The 17,948-nt window shown below is 38.0% G+C and overlaps 1 protein-coding gene and 1 long non-coding RNA gene across 3 annotated transcripts in view; both read right to left on the bottom strand.

Moving 5' to 3' along the window:
• Positions 1-17,948, bottom strand: part of LOC311084864 (SLAM family member 5-like) — a 183,586-nt gene that overhangs the window by 105,161 nt on the left and 60,477 nt on the right. The window lies entirely within an intron of this gene.
• Positions 14-3,669, bottom strand: LOC311084886. Of its 2 annotated transcripts, XR_014606644.1 has the most exons (8): positions 3,327-3,669; positions 1,471-1,576; positions 1,266-1,373; positions 1,062-1,158; positions 866-948; positions 661-760; positions 452-560; positions 14-148 (listed from the first exon to the last, which is right to left on the bottom strand). It is a non-coding gene; the product is annotated as an uncharacterized lncRNA (long non-coding RNA). The 2 variants fall into 2 exon arrangements; XR_014606645.1 differs by lacking the exon at positions 3,327-3,669 and having other exon boundaries at positions 1,471-1,804.

Below are 17,948 nucleotides of genomic sequence, written 5' to 3' on the forward strand. Positions count from 1 at the left end.
TCAAAGAAAAGGATGCAGTTAATAATAGTATTTATTGAAAAATAATTTATTTTACAAAAGGTTCTCAGTGATGAATGTTGTGAAAGATGGTCAATCAGTCTCCTCACTGTCCAAAATACAAAACTGCACATGACTTCTGTCTGGCGAACTGTGAATAAACAAACAAACAAAAAAAAACATTAATCTTCCACTGACAAAACTGGTTTACTCACAGCATAAATGCTAGAATAGAGGTTATGCGTGACGTCACCGTCGACTAAGTGGCAAAAAGACTGAGCGGCAGCATTTGTTTTCACTATAAAAACACACAAACACATCTAAAATGGAAAAGAGCTTTGAGATTGACAGTACAACTAGATTTGACAAGATCCAAAATGACTTACATTGCATTTCAAGGTGCACATTTTACATTCTTATCAGTTCTCAGTTCTTGCTTTCCCTGGGAAATTACCTTTTTCTTTAGTTTTTGCCATGTGAATGACAGTCACTGGAGGATAGTCAGTCAGTCTTCTTACTGAAATAGATCCAAAAATGCGCAGGACACGTTTGTCTATTTTGAACTGTGAAAAAATAAAAAAAAATAAAAATTAATACATTTTCCACTGACAAAAATGTAATTTACTCACAGCATAATAAATAGAATAGGTCAGTTTGTAGTACCTTTTTCTTTCATTTTTGCCACGTGAATGACAGTCGATGTGGAGGATAGTCAGTCAGTCAGTCTCCTCACTAGACCCTAAATTGCACGGAACACGTTTGTCTATGCAAATACGTGAGAAAACACAAAAATATGAATTACTCTTACACTGACAAAACTGTAGTTTACTCATCATTATAAATGAGGAAATATGTCAGCTTGTATTACCTTTTTTTTTTTTCGTATGAATGACGGTCGGTGGTTGATAGTCTCCTCACCGATATCCAAAATTGTCCAAGGGACACATTTGTCTATGACAAAATGTGAGAAAAAACACAAAATATTAATTAGTTTTCCACTGTCAAAAAATTGGTTTACGTTACTCACAGCATAATAAATAAAGGAATAAGTCAGCTTGTATTACCTATTTTTGCAGTTGTTTCCATGTGAATGACGGGCGGTGGATGGTAAGTTAGTCTCAATCACTGATAATGATCCAAAATGGCTCGGGACACTTTTGTCTAAGCAAAAATGTGAGAAAACACACAGAAATTAATTAATCTTCCACTGAAAAAACTTAAGTTTACTCACAGCATTATAAATGAAGAAATAGGTCAGCTTGTATTACCTTTTTTTATTTAGTTTTAGCCGGGTAAATGTCGGTCGGTGGACGATAACGTTATAGCTGCTAGTCTCCTCACAATATCCAAAATTGCGCGGGACACGTTTGTTTACGCTAAAATGAGAAAACACAAAAAATATTAATTTTCCACTTCTGTGGTTTACTCACAACATAATAAATAAAAGAGTATGTCAGCTTGTATTAACGTTACCTATTTCTTTAGTTTTTGCCGTGTGAATGACGGTTAACGTTAGCACTAGTGGAGTCAGTCAGTTTCGTCCTCACTGATAAATATCCAAATTTGCGCGGGACACGCTCTGTAAAAATGTGACAAAACGCACACACATATAAATTACTGTTCCAGTGACAAAACTGTCGTGTACTCACAGTACAACTAACTTACTGCCGCTGATTAAAAAAAAAGTTAGTGCTAAATGCAATGTCGCGTTGGCTTGGCGTTTCTGTGACGTGACACAAATGGCATAACTTAGTCTTATTACAGTAGTTAGTAGCCTACGTTACTTTAGCTAGTCGGTCTTCTTAAGATGAAGAGTAACGACCAGGGGCGATTCTAGGATTTTCATTTTAGGGGTGCTCAGCCCCCAATGAGGGTATGATTGAAAAAAAAAAGAAGTTTTTTTTTGTTTTAATGCGCATTATTAACTAGTTTCATTCATTCATCCATTAACATGGATATGGCAGGGTTTTATAATCACTGAGGTACCGAATGTGAGGTATTTAGGGGGGTTCGGGGGCATGCTCCCCCGAGAAAATTTTGATTTCTCTGATCTACATATGTGCATTTTAAGATGTTTTGAAGGCCAAAAAAATTGAATAACAACAGCTTTAAAACCATGTGCGGGCAGCTGTTTATTTTTCACACCTCATCAGCATCACACTCTTTTTCTCTTTGTTTTTATCTTGCTCTGTCTTTTCCCCTCCTAAAGCTGAGCTTTGACTGATATAGGCTTTTCATTTTTGTCTGTCAGTGAAGAAAGTAAACATAGGGTCAACTGATAGGTTGATTCATGAATCATTTTCTCAGACAAAGCTACCAGGAAAGCTAGGTAACTAAGTTTATTAAATTCATTCACAATATGTACACATTCATTATTGATCTAGGCCTAATACATGGCCGTAGACAGGGCTTTATAATCAAAGAGGTCATAAATTTGAGGTTGTTATGGGGTTAAACATTTTTATTTCTCTGATATGTGCATTTCAAGACGTTTGAGGCCAAAAAAGGATAAGAAATAGATTTAAAACCTGCTCTCTCCTCATCTCCATTACTCTGTCTTTTTCTCTCAGTCTCCTGATCTTGCCCTGTCTCTTCCCCTCTAAAGCTGAACTTTTTTAATTTACTGAAGGCTACAAATTGTATTATATTAATTCTCAACATGTACACATGCATTATTAATCTTGTGCCTATGAAAACGGCTTTGTCAATGTTTCTTGTCCCCTCACAATGACATAATTACACGTTATAGGCCTATTTTCAGCTCAAAATGGCGAAATTAGACAAAGGTTTATTAGTTTTCTAATTATTTTTGTCATTCGTTTAACATTTATGACCTAAAAAACTGTCAAATATAAAATGTTTAGTTTAGCTACTTACATCTTCTTAACTCGCACTTGACCGTAAACTGAAGCGTCAGTCGTGCTGCTAAAATTCGCGCTCAGCAGCTTCTGTGAACATAAAGCCCGCCTACTTTGATTTGATTGGTCATCTCAAATATTCTGACATTGACGAGAAGTGAAAGACCAATGAGGCTCAGATGAACAAACACACACACACAACACGCGCCTCTGTTTCTGACCTGCGCTCTGCTTGGCGCTGCTGCGGATTGAAGATGAAGAACATTATTTAACCTTGTCAAAGACAAAAAAAATATATATATATTTTTTTAGAATAACAACATTTCTTACTCCAAGTTTTAGGGGTGCTGAGCTCCTTTTTAGGGGTGCTGAAGCACCCCTAAAAAGGGGCTAGCCTCGCCCATGGTAACGACAATACAACGTTAAACGTACAAGTGCTCTAAAGAGGACGAAGCATTTTGCCGTGCTTACCTGTTAAATCTGTCCATGGCCGCCATTCTGTTCCGACTCCGAGTTACTTCGTGTGTGAGCTGAGCTGTGGGGGATGGGCAGATTGAAATAAATACGCGGGGTTTTCCGGTGCGTGAGGGAGAACGCCGTAGAGAGACCTAAATGTAGGCTTCAAATGAAGCAGAAAATGTTAAATGTATTTATTTAAGTGTTTATTTCATCTCCTTATACAAAAGTAATTTCTTGAAAAATAAAATTTAAAAGCTAAAATAACAAATAGGTTATTCATAACTTATTCGGTTTAAGTTCTGCTTAATACATTGCAGTTTTTGAGTTAATATCACATATTTTATTAAGTTAAACTAACTTTTTTTAAAAAATAAGTTAAATGTACTCATTTAGTTTAGTAACTTTCAGTCTTAGGTTTTACAGTGTGCAGATCCTGAGTCTATGGTGGAGGTTTGGGATTGTGAGAATCACCACATGTAGCAACAGAAATTAGCACTAAAGGCCCGCTCACACCAAAGACGATAACTATAAATGATAAAGATATAGTTCAAAAATCATTCTCAATATTACAGAATAGCAGAGTTCACACCACAGCTATAACAATAACGCCACAGAAAATCGATGCTGTTGGAATCACCTTCAGAATGATTTTATCCAGCTGATGAACAATAAAAACATTGACAGCCAATCAGAATCCATCCTGTAATGAGCTTGAGCATTTAAAGCTTAGAATAAACAGAACGATATTGTCCGCTGGTGTGGAGGCTAATATAGTTATCTTTATAGTTATCGTTCTTGGTGTGAACAAGCCTTAATTCTGAAAGATATATTTCAGTTTGCTGTAGTTGTGCCCTGAGTATTATCAGAAAATCCCAGCAGAGATACAGCAGGACCTCTCTGAGGGGTTTGAAGTGTGATATTCAGTGATGGGCAAATAAAATGCTGTTAAAGTGCTTTGTTATACAGGGACTTGTGAACAGGGTTTGAAATTAACTTTGGCTATAGCATATGAAACAATGTTACTCAACACTTGGCTGGTAATGTTTTTATGAATTCTAGCAATGCATGGTTGTGATAATGCAATATGACTTAGTGTCTGCAATGTAATTATAAATATACAATCTGATGCACTGTGTTTGTGTTTTCTGTTGTTCTGAAAAAATGTCCTTGAGTTGAACTGTTTTTAGGGGCCCCTGGCAGTTTGAGGCTCGAGCACCTCAGTTTGTATGTCACAACTGAAACCTGCAGTGGTCTGATGTATTGCTATCTGTTCAGAGTTGTGGTTTGATCAGTTGGGTAGAACAACAAGTTCTGCACAAGGATCCGTCTATAACTGGACATCTGTGGTTGATGTCAGGTTGTGTGTGTGTGTGTGTGTGTGTGTGTGTGTGTGTGTGTGTGTGTGTGTGTGTGTGTGTGTGTGTGTGTGTGTGTGTGTGTGTATGTTTTGATGTCTCTATAGCGTGTGGTTTAAGGGTGTTTTTCCACTCCTTCACATCCGATGTTCACAGCAGTTTGACTTCTGCTTTACACAGAACGGCTTTTCCAGGAAATACTGAGCCAGTAATGCTGATGTTTGACAAAAAATACCACAATGATAATACAGCAAAATATGAATATATAATATTCTATGAAAGCGGAGACTTTGTTTCATATATAAAAAGTAACTCTGCTCTGTCTTGTCTGTCAGTGTCCTCTTTGCTCCACAATGTTTTCACTGCAACACAAATAGATGTGTTGCATGAAAACAGTGACCTTAAAATACCATGAAGTGAAGTGATAATACTAATAAATGAAGTGATCCTAAATAGTAGTTATTTCCAGCTCTAGCACAAGAAAATGAAGTAATTTCTAATAACATATTTTCTTGATATCGCACCTTTTTTATAAACATCATATCCTTTGACTGTCAATGTTTGAGAGTCATTTTAAGAATAAATACAATGTGGGATCCACTGTTGTAATGTTTATATTATCAAATAAATGTTTAGTGGTTAGTTTTTCTAACTAACTAAAAGTTGCAATGCAGCTACTATACATTTCTACTGTAATGCAAACTTTACATATTTTTATGTGTATCATAACACATGTTGATCATTACATTTTCACTAAGTAGTAGTTTTAAGGTCGTGATCTGTTACATAAGTTTAGCTAAAAAAATGCTTATATTCAGAAAAATAAAAATTCAGTGAAAAAGTGCAGATTTCAACAACTTTATTGACATTTTTCTTTGTGTGTGTGTGTGTGTGTGTGTGTGGCGTGACACTTGACTCATGATACCTCATGTGACTGATCACTTTATATTACAACTCCATCAGAGTCTCTTTTTAAAATGTTTTAAATCTGTGACTGAATGAATGGCTGTCAATGTGTAAAGATGCTTTGGCATATTATAACATAATAGTGTAATTACAATAACATTGGGGCGAAAAGACCTTGTTAACCGGATAAACTTTGACCCTTTGGGATTTCATATAGGCCGCATTTACACTGCAGGTCTTGATGCCAAATTCCGATTTCTTAACTATATCTGTTTTTTTGTGTGTTTTTTTGCACAACTATAAAGTGTTGCTGAAGACCTTAAAGGCACAGTATGTTAGTTTAACCATGTCGCTTATTTAAAACAATAACAAAGACGTAACTTGATGACAGTGTGAAAGAGTGTGGAATCATGGGAATTGTCATCTTCACCTCCACAGCCGATGGAAATCAATTCGTCAGGGCTAAGGCAGAAATCATGTTCATTGATGAGCGAATGTATTAGTCACATTAACGTTACAGTGCTGTGAAGCAGGACAAGGCCGTGAGCCGTCGGATATTTTACCTTACTGTTTTTATTGTGCTTATATGCACCAGTCGGCCGTTGTTGCTCCAATCGTTTTGTTGTTTATGTTTATTTTATGATTAAAGTTACGTCATTGACAGGTGACGCAATGACAGGGGCCGTTACACTGGTTAAAATCCTTGATTTCTCTGTATTTAAAAATCGTTGGGAAAATTTGGGATAATGCAAGTACACAAGTCCTATATCATATATAACATTGTTTTACTGGTTTGGGATATTTTAATCCAACAATCTTACATATTGTGCATTTAATAAGCTAGTTCAGGTGGTGTGAGAGTTAGAGCTGAACTTGCTGGACTTGGCAACCCTGCTCAAAACTATTCTTTCACTGGCTGAAGAATGGTCAAGGAATGCTGTCCTCTTTGCTAAATCAATCTACATCATTTAAAAGCTAACAACGCTAGCACTGAGCAAATGGTTTTTCAGAGAGTGGTCAAAGTCCCTTTCAAGGAAAATCCCTCTGTTAACTCTGCGGCCATCTTTGCAACACCTCCCAACTCAGAGTGGCCAACTCTCACACATTTGGTGTAAGACACACGCTTTCAGGCTCTATCTCACACTCTCACACTGCCCAATCTCACGACAAATTAACCCTTAAAAGTCAAGACCATTTTTGTTTATGTCCATGTTTTTCTACAGTGTTTGGATAGAGAGGGAGTAAGGTAAGAATTTCGTTGTTCATTTTGAATTTTATTTTGAAAGGTTATAAAAGTGTTAGTCTCAAAGTCAGGACTTTCTGTTTGTTATTTTGGCCTTCTCCCCTCCTGAAGCCTTTTTGACGCTTCCCTCTTTGTACTTTGAATCTGCCAAATAAATGTCACTTTTGAGAGTTTCAAAACTCTAAGTGATTTTAGTTGAGTGTAAAGACAGAAGATGAATACCTGATACCTGTACCTGATATTTATCCAAATTAATCGATATTGAATCAAGCTTGGAATCGTATCGCAAGTTTATGAATTGAAATCAAGTCTCAAGTCTAGTTTATTTAAAGAGCCCTTTCCACTACAAAGTAGACCAAAGGGCTGTACAAATTAAATGCAGTCTACAGATAATAACAAATAATATTAAACAATAAAACAAAAGACAAGTCAATAATAAAATTAAAAAAAATTTAAATTGTGAAATTTCTGTCAAGCATTAAAGCTGGGGTAGGTAGGAATGGTCTAAAAAACTTATTTTTCAAATTTGTTTAAACTTTATGTATATATCAATACATAATTAAAATGTAAGTATTCTGAAAAAGAAAGTATAAAAATCGAGTGTATGTAGACCTCTAACGACTGTTTTAAAGACAGCTCATTATTTCCATTCAGTCCACCCTCTCCCTTCTGGGCTCCTTCCAAAGCCACGCCCCCAAAACGCATGAACGCGCGACTCCGGCAGCTGAGCTGGAAGACGCATTATTATTTACCTGAGACGAGTGGAGAGGAAGGAGCGCAGTGCATGTAGCATCATGTCAGAATCACATGTAATAAAAAAATCTAACTTTATCCTTATGAATATAAACAAATAAGATGTATTTTAGTAGCCTACTCACTAAGCTAGTATATCGATATTGGTAAAGTTTAAAATATATATTTTTTGATTCGCTAACGAGCTAGTTATAGGCTAACTATAAGGCAAAGCTAAAAACAGGTTGCATTGATAGGCTACACGTTTTTCCATAGCTAGTAAGATAATATAACGGTAACTAACGTTGCAGTAGGCTATGTAAACAATTATTCTAGCCATATGTAAGTGCTAAATAAGGTTTGCTAGTACATTATTTCAGCAGCATGACAAGCCAGTGAATTAGCAGGTTTCAGTTGTTGCTTTGCACAGTGCGTGACATTTTATCTGTATGTTATGCGGCTAGAGTTTTAACACTCAATGGGCTCCGACGGGCTTGTTTATCGTCATCGGTCTTTTTCCGTTTACCTGTCTTTGTTGTATGAGCAGGTTCCACTCGAGAAATTGGCAGTTTTGGTTGTTTGTCCGCCATTAGCACAGCTGCTCGGCACACCGGCAATCTTGATTTTGAATGACGTACGCGCTGTGCGAGAGAGGGGCGATCAGCGCGTATGCGAACTTGATTGACAGTGCTAAGACACTCCTCCTGGCTCTGATTGGTTGTTTCTTACCGGGAGCGGTGTATTTCTGCAAATGGCAATAGGACCACTGGGAGGAGCTTGATTTTATCACAGATTATCTGTCTCATATTCTACTGTCAGGACATAATGACAGTTTTAACAAATATGTAAAAAATACATTTTTACAAAAGTTACCTACCCCAGCTTTAATAAAAACTGTAGGTTATCGAACTTTGTAAAATGTTTTCACTAAACTTAATGAAATACTGTTTAGCTACCAAATGTTTTGACAATCACAATACACTTATTGGGATGTAAGGTTTTTGTTTTCTTTTGCCCTTTTTTACACCTTTCCACACATTTATCAATCAGCGATTGGCTCTTTTAGTTAGAAGGCGGGACTTATTCCGCCATATTGCGCATTGCACTTTCTCTTATTCACAAGTAAAATGAGTGCACCATCTTTGTATATCTTAAATTCTGGAGCTGTATTTCAAATAAGTCGCTATTTGGCGACGCTGACTGGTTATAAACAAGATTTCTGGTGACAGATGAGAGTGATTTGCAGTCACTGCAGACACGAATGTCCACTGCATTCAGAGCCATTCACATCCTCGGACTGGGAATTGTGCATTACTATGGCAACACTATCAATGCCTAAATGAATCTGCAGAGGTCAAGTGATACAGCAGTCATGTGGTACATGAACAAAGTACAAACTGTCTGACAGGCAGCTGAAGACAAACACATATGCAAATATTCTGCTTGTTTGCTTGTCAACGTGTGAGAGAGCAAAAGCAGAACAGTCCATGAGAAAATGTGCTTTAAAAAAAGAAAAAAAGATTTTTAGGTGTGCATTTACACTGTCTATTTTGTGTTTGTTTTTGTTTTTTGTTTGTTTGTTTGTTTGTTTGTTTGTTTGTTTGTTTGTTTGTTTGTTTGGCAGAGAAAAATTATATTAAATGCCAAATTGGACATGTTTCTCAGAGTGAAGCAGCACTGTGTTCATTTGCACACAAGTAGCATATGATCCATTAGTGTCTCAAGAGCGTCTCTGTAACATCTTGTCTTGATTTAGTTATGTTTCATGTTCCTGTAAAAAATCTGTCACGTCTTGTTTTGGTTTTGTTTCATGTCAGTCATGTTTCATGTTAGTCATGTGATTCCCTGTGTTTCCTTGTCTGACGTGTCGTTGTCATTGGTTCATTGTTCACAGGTGTCCCTTGTCTTGTCATTAGTCTTGTGTGTATTTAAGCCCTCAAGTTTGCCATGTAACTGTAACCACTGTTTGGGAAAGCGTCATATTTTGTTCTAAGTTCATGCCATGCCATGCTTTTTTATGTTTGATCTTGTTATGTTTTTAAATAAACTGCACTTGGGTTCTCTACAACTTGCCTCCAGTGGATATACGTTACAGAAAACTTGTAGGTACCTGATTAAGGCCACAGAGGCTGTGCAGCGGAGGCGGTCTTGGGGGAGGGATAGAGGGCCAGGCCCGTGCAGGGGAACGGGACCAGGACATGGCAATGGCCCAGGTCCACCCACGCTCCACGGTCCAGGCCCGCCATTGCCATTGCCATGTCCTGGTCCCGTTCCCTCCCCAAGATCGCCTCCGCTGCACAGCCTCGGAGCCCGCCATAGAGGGGGGATATGTAACATCTTGTCTTGATTTGGTTATGTTTCATGTTCCTGTAAAAAATCTGTGACGTCTTGTTTTGGTTTTGTTTCATGTCAGTCATGTTTCATGTCTTTGTCATGTGATTCCCTGTTTGTCATGTGATCCTACCATGCGTTCCCGTGTCGTTGCCATTGGTTCATTGTTCACAGGTCCCTTGTCTTGTCTTTAGTGTTGTGTGTATTTAATCCCTCATGTTTGCCATGTGTCTTTTGTCAAGTTTTGTTCCATTGTAACCAATGTTTGGGTAAGCTTCATGTTTTGTTCTAAGTTCATGCCACGCCTTGCTTCTGTTTTGTTTGTTTTATGTTTGATCTTGTTATGTTTCTAAATAAACTGCACTTGGGTTCTCTACAACCTGCCTCCAGTGTATATACGTTACAGTGTCGGTTCACAGTAAAGGCCATAGAAAGAATATCAATGGTAAATGTTGCTCCAAAAGAACTGCATCTCTGTAATTGTGACTTTGATAATGTACATGTAAAAATGTAACACGCAACAACCATCTTCCCAAATGTGTAATGAGAATCAGTAATACATCTTTTATCAACAAAAGATAAGCTTTCAGGTCTCTCTGCAGTTTTTCGCCAAAATAATAGCTTGATGGTTTAACATTTGAAAGCAAAGAAATTAAGATATTAAGATATTAGCATACTAGATACTAGTATTCTGTCAAAACTTCCTTGAGTTCATCTTCTTTTAGAGGCCCCTGGCAGTTTGAGGCTCTAGTAGCTGTGTGTGTGAGTCAAAAATAAAACCTGCTGTGGTCTGAGTATTTTATAGGTAGGTAGGTTAACTTTATTGTCCCCAATGGGAAATTCTGCTTGGGCACAGTGCAAAGTTGCTTCATAAAAAACATCGCAAAAGACATCACAAATCACAAAACACATCGACATATTGTACTTCACAAGACAAAAAAAAAAGAAGAAAAAAAAACATTTTTTTCAACTGAAAAAAGGGCATTGTTGACAGCATAGTTCCATGGATTAAAGTGCAAGTGCTAAAGTGCTAGTGTGGTTGTTGCACATTGCTCCATTTATTGCACTGAAGTTTGTGTAAAGTGCATAAGTAAGCTGAGGTGCTAGTATGTTTATTGCACGTTGCCCTATTGCACCGGGATCATAAGTAAAGTGCATAAGTGCTCCATATTTATTCTACACAGCTCTATTTCACATCGTTCAGCAGCTTAATAGATACAGAGTGTATTTAGTCCACGCCCACACCAGGGGGGGGGGGGGGAACAATCCAACCGTCTCCATTTACTTTGCATTGCGAGAGGCCATTGTCATTGTCTTTGTCATTTCTGACTTATAACAAAAATCAAAACAATGTCGAAAAGCTGCTATGTGACAAGGTGTACAGCAAACAAGCTACTAAAACCCAGAAATAAGTTTTTATAATCTATTGACCCCAAAAAACAAGCATTTAAGGACACAAAAGTGGATAAAGGCAATTGAAACAGAGCGCACACAGAGTGCACACCACACTGTCTTGGTACACAGAGGAGTCTGCATCCTTGTACAAAAGGCTCAGGATCGCGGTATCATCAGCAAATTTCAGTCATTGGTGTACAATGTAAAGAGTATTGATGATACAACACAACCCTGAGGAACTCCTGTGTTACAGTATTTGATCTCCAATAGCGTCCTATTGACCTTCACTTGCTGTGCCCTGTTAGTTAAAAAAGAATAAAACCATTTACTTAAGATAGTATTAACATTCATATTTTTAAGCTTCTCTAAAAGCACATGAGTTTGCATCTGTATTAAAGACTGAACTAAAATCGACAAACAAGAGTCTAGCATAAGCTCTTATGTTTTCAAGGTGCTTAGAAATAAAGTATGAGATGCAAAGGATTGCATCATCAGTGCTGCGTTCTTGCTTATAGGTGAACTGGTACACATCTAGCTTTGACTCTACATCCTTCATGAGTATAGACACAACCAATTTTTCAAAACATTTTATTACTATCAAGGTTAAAGCTATGATACGAAAGTCATTATTCTCTGAGGCGCCTACTTTTTTTGGCAGTGGAGTTATAAGTGATTTCTTCCACAGAGCTGGGACAGTGTGAGTATATAATGACTGTTGGAAAATAGGGCACCATGCCATTGTTAGTTCTTCTGCATAACTTTTGAGCATAAAGGCTGGGAGGCAATCAGGGCCTGTGGCCTTGCCCATATTTACTTTGCTGAAAAGTCGTTGGATGCTAAATGGGTCCACTTCCAAAAAACAGGTAGAGTCAGTAGCTGGCTCAGTATAATTTAATAATACACGACTCAGTATAATTATGCCTCAGTAATTATACTGAGGCGTCTCTTAACGCCTCAGTATAATTACTATTGACTTCTCTACAGAGTTTTGATTGGGTGGACAAAAAGGGTCAGCATGAACATGAGTCTATAACTCCATCTGTGGTTGATCTTGATGTGTCAATAGGGGATGGTTTAAGGGTGTTTTTCCACTTCTTCACATACAATGTTGAAAGTTTGACTTCTGCTTTCCTACGAAATACACATCAATGCTGATGTGTAAAAAAAAAAAAATCACATCAAGCATATTACTGCAAAATATGAAAATGTCATATACCGGTACTATAAAAGCTGAGACTGTTTCATATCAAAAGTAACGTGCTCTGTCTTGTCTGTCGGTGTGCGAGACAAGATATCCTGCGGGTCATAAAGAACTTGTTTTTCCACCTCCCTGAAGAGATGAGTGCCATCCATTATGTTGCTTTTTGAAAAAGGTGTAGTTTTCCTCACTTTACCCTGGGCAAAAAAACTATATGTAACGCCTTAGGTCCTACTCGCTCTGTGTGGGCCTTGAACCCGGGTCTCTGGCATGGCGGGAGGGCGCTCTAACAAAAAGGCTAAATATCATAACCTCTAACATCAGTTGCTAGAGCACCAGGTTTACACGCACAGCTCTTACTAGCTGGCTTCTGCTACATAGTGGGCCGTACTTTAACAATCTAAGCACATGCTCTAAAGCGTTTTCGACAGAAAAAATGGTTGGCGTGCGCGGCTGCATGGTCTAAAAGGGTTGTCCCTATTCTCTTAATGAGTAATGGGTGTGTTTTGGGCGTAATGTGCAATAAACCAATCAGAGTCTCATGTCCCATTCCCTTTAAAAGCCAGTTGCGCTCGCGCCATGGCAGATTCGCTATTTACATGGTGTAATTTGCAAGTGGAAAAACTGAACGCTTCTCTAGCAAGGAAACGGATCTGCTCGTGCGGGAGGTTAAAGCGCACAAGCAGACCATCTACGGGACAAAGTGTACGTGCGTTGTGGACCCGTCTATAGCATATTACTAACGAGAACTAAAAGAACAAAAAAATATTGCGTCATTGACTTTAGACCAGGTTTCAGTTGGTCAATGGCTCAGTCTATTTCGGTTTCCTTAAAATAGCAACGCGCCAACAATGCGCCTGAACAGGTTTTCAGACCAACACGCCCATGGGTGCAAATGCATTTGCTATTTAAAAAACGTGGCGCGGGATGTGAAAATAAAAACTGCGTTGGGCTGAAACTAGCAAACAACACTTGTGTCGCGCCCGGTGCTGATAGAGCCCTTAGAGTATAATCATATGCATTTATGGTGAAATTTCTAAATTTTACTCAATCCATGTTTATTTTTATGCTAACAATCACTTTAATTCAGCGGATGCAGAATAGCAAAAAATAGACCCAGTGTGTGAACGATCGCTGCTGCAGACACATCGCTCCTGGAATGCATTGTTGTATGCAGTGTGAACGAAATTTGCACTGCAGACAGAGTATGTGTAAACCTGCCGTCACACTGCCCAAGTAAATCTAACACCAAATCAAAAATGCCAATGTGAAGTGCAGACCGTTTGGCATATGACATCACGAATCAGGTTATTTTGATGTCATAAGCTATTTGGTCTGCAGAGAGCCGCATGAAGTCAAACACATATTGACACATGCGCATTAACAAGTGGATTTTGTTTTCAAGCACTCAAGTCACTCGCACATGCTCTGTTGTACGCGGGCGGTGTGTGTGGACCCTCCTGATGACAAAATTATGTCACACAGACAACCGAAGTATACTTTGGGCTTTAGCAGGGACGCACGGAAGGGCAAGGTTTGCAAGGTTTCTTTATTTTTTTAATTCTACCAGGTGCCACTATTGTCGCAGAAACTACATGCTTCACCTTTAAGCACTGAAGTGCCGGCACAGTGCAATGAAGTGTGAGGGGCCAATGCATGAAAACAAAAACAAAGCAAAGCATGGAGAGAGAGATTCAACCCGAGTCCTGATAACAACTATATCAAGAAGAGAAATCACAATGTCTGAGTCCTGTATCGACACCTGCCATTGCTAATATATACAGTATCTCATGAAAGTGAGTACACCCCTCACATTTCAGCAAACATTTTAGTATATCTTCTCAAGGGACAATACTATAGAAAGAGGGTCTGGGGCTGCATGAGTGCTGCTGGTACTGGGGAGCTGAGCTTAATTGAGGGAAACATGGATTCCAACATGTACTGACATTCTGAAGCAGAACATGATGCCCTCCCTTCAGAAACTGACCAAGTATGTGTCCAGACCTGAACCCTATTGAGCACCTGTGGTGACCCTCAAGCGGAAAGTGGAGAAGCACCATGTGACTAACACCCAGCAGCTCTGTGATGTCATTATGAAGGAGTGGAAGAGGATCCCAGCAACAACCTGTGCAGCTCTGGTGAACTCCATGCCCAGGAGGATTAAGGCAGTGCTAGATAACAGTGGTGCCCACACAAAATATTGACACTTTGGACACAGTTTTGACATGTTCACTTAGGGTGTTCTCACTTTTGTTGCCAGCTATTCTGACAATAATGGCTGTATGTTGAGTTATTTTCAGAGGACAGTAAATATATTCTGCTATACAAGCAGCACATTGACTACTCTAAAATATATCCAAGTTTCATTTCTATAGTATTGTCCCTTGAGAAGATATACTAAAATGTTTGCAGAAATGTGAGGGGTGTACTCATAATATTACATGCAAATATTGGATAACCATACCACCACGGCAGGCCAGACTAAAATCCTACCCATAGTTTACCTTGTATTGTCTGTTCTAAACAGAGTCGGATGGGTTTTTCGAATTTAAGATGTTGATGATTATCTGTTAGTTCTCTTTCAAAAGACAAAACTGTCAAGTTGTTACAGAATCCTGTCATCTTTGTCTAGATGTGTTTCTTTATTAAATGTGTCATAGACAGCAGTTTAGCCATTTTTGTAATAACATAAAAAGGGTGCTAGCTGGAATACGGATATTGGTGTAAAGAAGAACATAACATCACTGCTGGTGTGACGTAACTGAAGAGACGAATTATTAGCATATTCTTATTAATATTAGTATATTCTAATGCATGACAAAATAAATCACACTTAGAATAATTATTGAAGAATTGTTAAACGTGACAAAATTGTATTATTTAAAAAAAGTTATGTATTTAACAAGCCTATAGGCCCCCGTAGATAAAATAAGTAGCTATTTGGCGACGCCAACTGGTTATAAAAAAGATTTTCTGCTGGCAGATATGAGTGTGATCTGCAGTCCAGTTAACAAACATTACGTTGTAATATAATATCATCTATTCATTCATTTTTCCGTAAATTTCCCCAGTGGATTTACTCAAAATGTCACACAGCCTAAAACATGAAAGGGTGCAAACGCCACAATTAAAAGGTTATTCATCCCAATTCAGTAGGCTTAAAAAAAAAATTAAAAATAATAAAAACCTTTGTACATTATGTCATTAACAATCGGGTGTTTTGGTCAACAGTTGAACAGCTTTAGCTCTCAAGAGGACAAAGATGAACCCCAAAATGTTAAAGATCCAGCAAATCTCACCTTAACCTGATGGAGTCCAGAGATGATGAAGATCTGCTCCTGCTCTTCATAAACCACTTCCTGAGGAAAACGATCCAGGAAACAAAACACGGCTGAACGTGCAGTCTGTCGTGTTATTAATCCTTAAATTAATTAAGAAAATTACTTTTGAGAAATTAATACAATTAGCAAATATTTATTTGCAAAGTTTTCTAGCCTACCTGATGCGAATACGGTGCTCTGGGTGTTTATGTGGTTGTTTAGAGGTTTAAACAGTTCCCCCTCAAGTCTCTGATATTGTGGTCTCACTCTCCAGTCCAAGGCTGCGTTCGAAACCGCATACTCAATGAGTAGGTACTTAATTTCAATGAGTACTTACTTAACGAGCGCTAAAAGAGTAGGTACTTTATAGCCAAATCTCGTTGAGTATGAATGAGAACCGGACATCTGCCATGTTGACGTTATCATGTGACCTACGACGCGTTATCACAAGCGCAACAACTTAAAAGATTTGAACGACACGTTTAATTCATCTGTCTGTAAATATTATGATATTGATTAAACTTGCTCATTTTGTGGTCTTTTTGAAGAAACTGCTGCCCATTTATTGTGTGAGTACATTTAGGGTTGATTTAAAGGCAGGGTAGGTAGGACTATATAAAAATAAAAGATCCAAATTTGTTAAAACTTTCTATATATATCAATACATAATTAAAATGTAAGTACTCTGAAAAAAAGAGTATAAAAATCAAGTGACTCTAGACCGTTTAATCTGTATTAAACACAGCTCATTATTTCGATTCGGGACGAATCAAAGGATTGGCTTAGGCGACTGTCACTCTCTCTCGCAACCATGGCAACCACCCTTTTGCCACGGGATCTGCCCACTTGCGCGCGCACGTTTGATTTGAGGAATTCGAGAGGCACGGAACCTAGGAATAGCAAAACAATGGCAGAGAAAGAGCAATCAAAATTCACATTACCGGCATGCAGTTAGTGAAGGCAAACAAGGCAAAAAAAGAAGACAGTACAAGAAAAGGTAATGAACAAAAAGTCTTTGGATAAACAAAGAAATAAAACGCGTGTCAATATCATCGTGGCTTTCCAGCGACCACCCCGTCCTCAGCCTCTACTTCCTCGGACCCTAGTTGCACGCCACGGCCTCTTGCACGACCTCCTCTGCTTCGCCCTAAAATTATTTTTATTTTACAAAAGGACATTTTACAAACCTACATTTTGCGCATGTGCTCCTGCATGCACTTTTCCAGTCACAACACAGCAATCAAAGGAGGACGCGCTGAAAACTGTAATGCTGTTCTCTTCCTTCATAACTCGTACTGAGAATGTTTGAGTTGCAGAGGAATTTGTGACTGTTTCAGCTGTTCAACCACATCAAAGTTTCGTAATTAGTAAGTCCGTGCTTTTTCTCTTTTTGTTCTTATGTGCTGAAGGGCTGCTGTGCCTTGGTGAAACGGTGTTTGTACGTACGTGAAGAGCTCTTTTCCAAAACGCCATAAACCTAAAAAGCTGCCTCAAAGAACCAGCAAAAGTAATGATTATGAATGTGTAAAATATTGCAATAAGACATTTTAATTGTTTATTAATTTCTGTGTCGGCTGCAAAGATGAAGTTGACGATATTTGACTCGCGATCTTCGCAGTAGGCTAGTGAACGCATGCACCGGAGAAATGCACATTTAGGCTACATAGTTTTATTTTGTTTTGGATGGTTTTGTTTAGAACCAGATTTCTGTAAATATATTCCACATTTTTTAGGCCTGTGAGGCGAGGCTACGGTTCGGTTCACGATGATATAATCTCCAGTTCAAGCACCTTATGTTGTGATTGATAGCCTATATTTACTTTATGTATTTAATCCAGGAATGAAAATATTAATGAATTAATGAAAAAAATATATATTAAAATTAAGATACAATTAATACAAAACGAAATTCGTTTTAAAGAAAGGCTTTGTGCTTTCTGTTTTGAGGTCTCTGTTAAAGTTTGAAAGTCTTAGTGCAGCTTTCAGAGCGCTCGCGTCCATAATGGAGAACTGTCAAGTAATATTGTTTTTTCCTCATAAATGCAAACACGAAAAATAAAAGACAAAAACTTTTTTAAAAAGACAAACCATAAATTTAGAAAAAAAAAAGAAAAAAAAGATGGATTTATAGCGTTTTGGGGGGAAAATGAATGG

The sequence above is a fragment of the Abramis brama genome (assembly GCF_963993115.1).
Source record: "Abramis brama genome assembly, chromosome: 6".
In the NCBI taxonomy this organism is placed as follows: Eukaryota; Metazoa; Chordata; class Actinopteri; order Cypriniformes; family Leuciscidae; genus Abramis; species Abramis brama.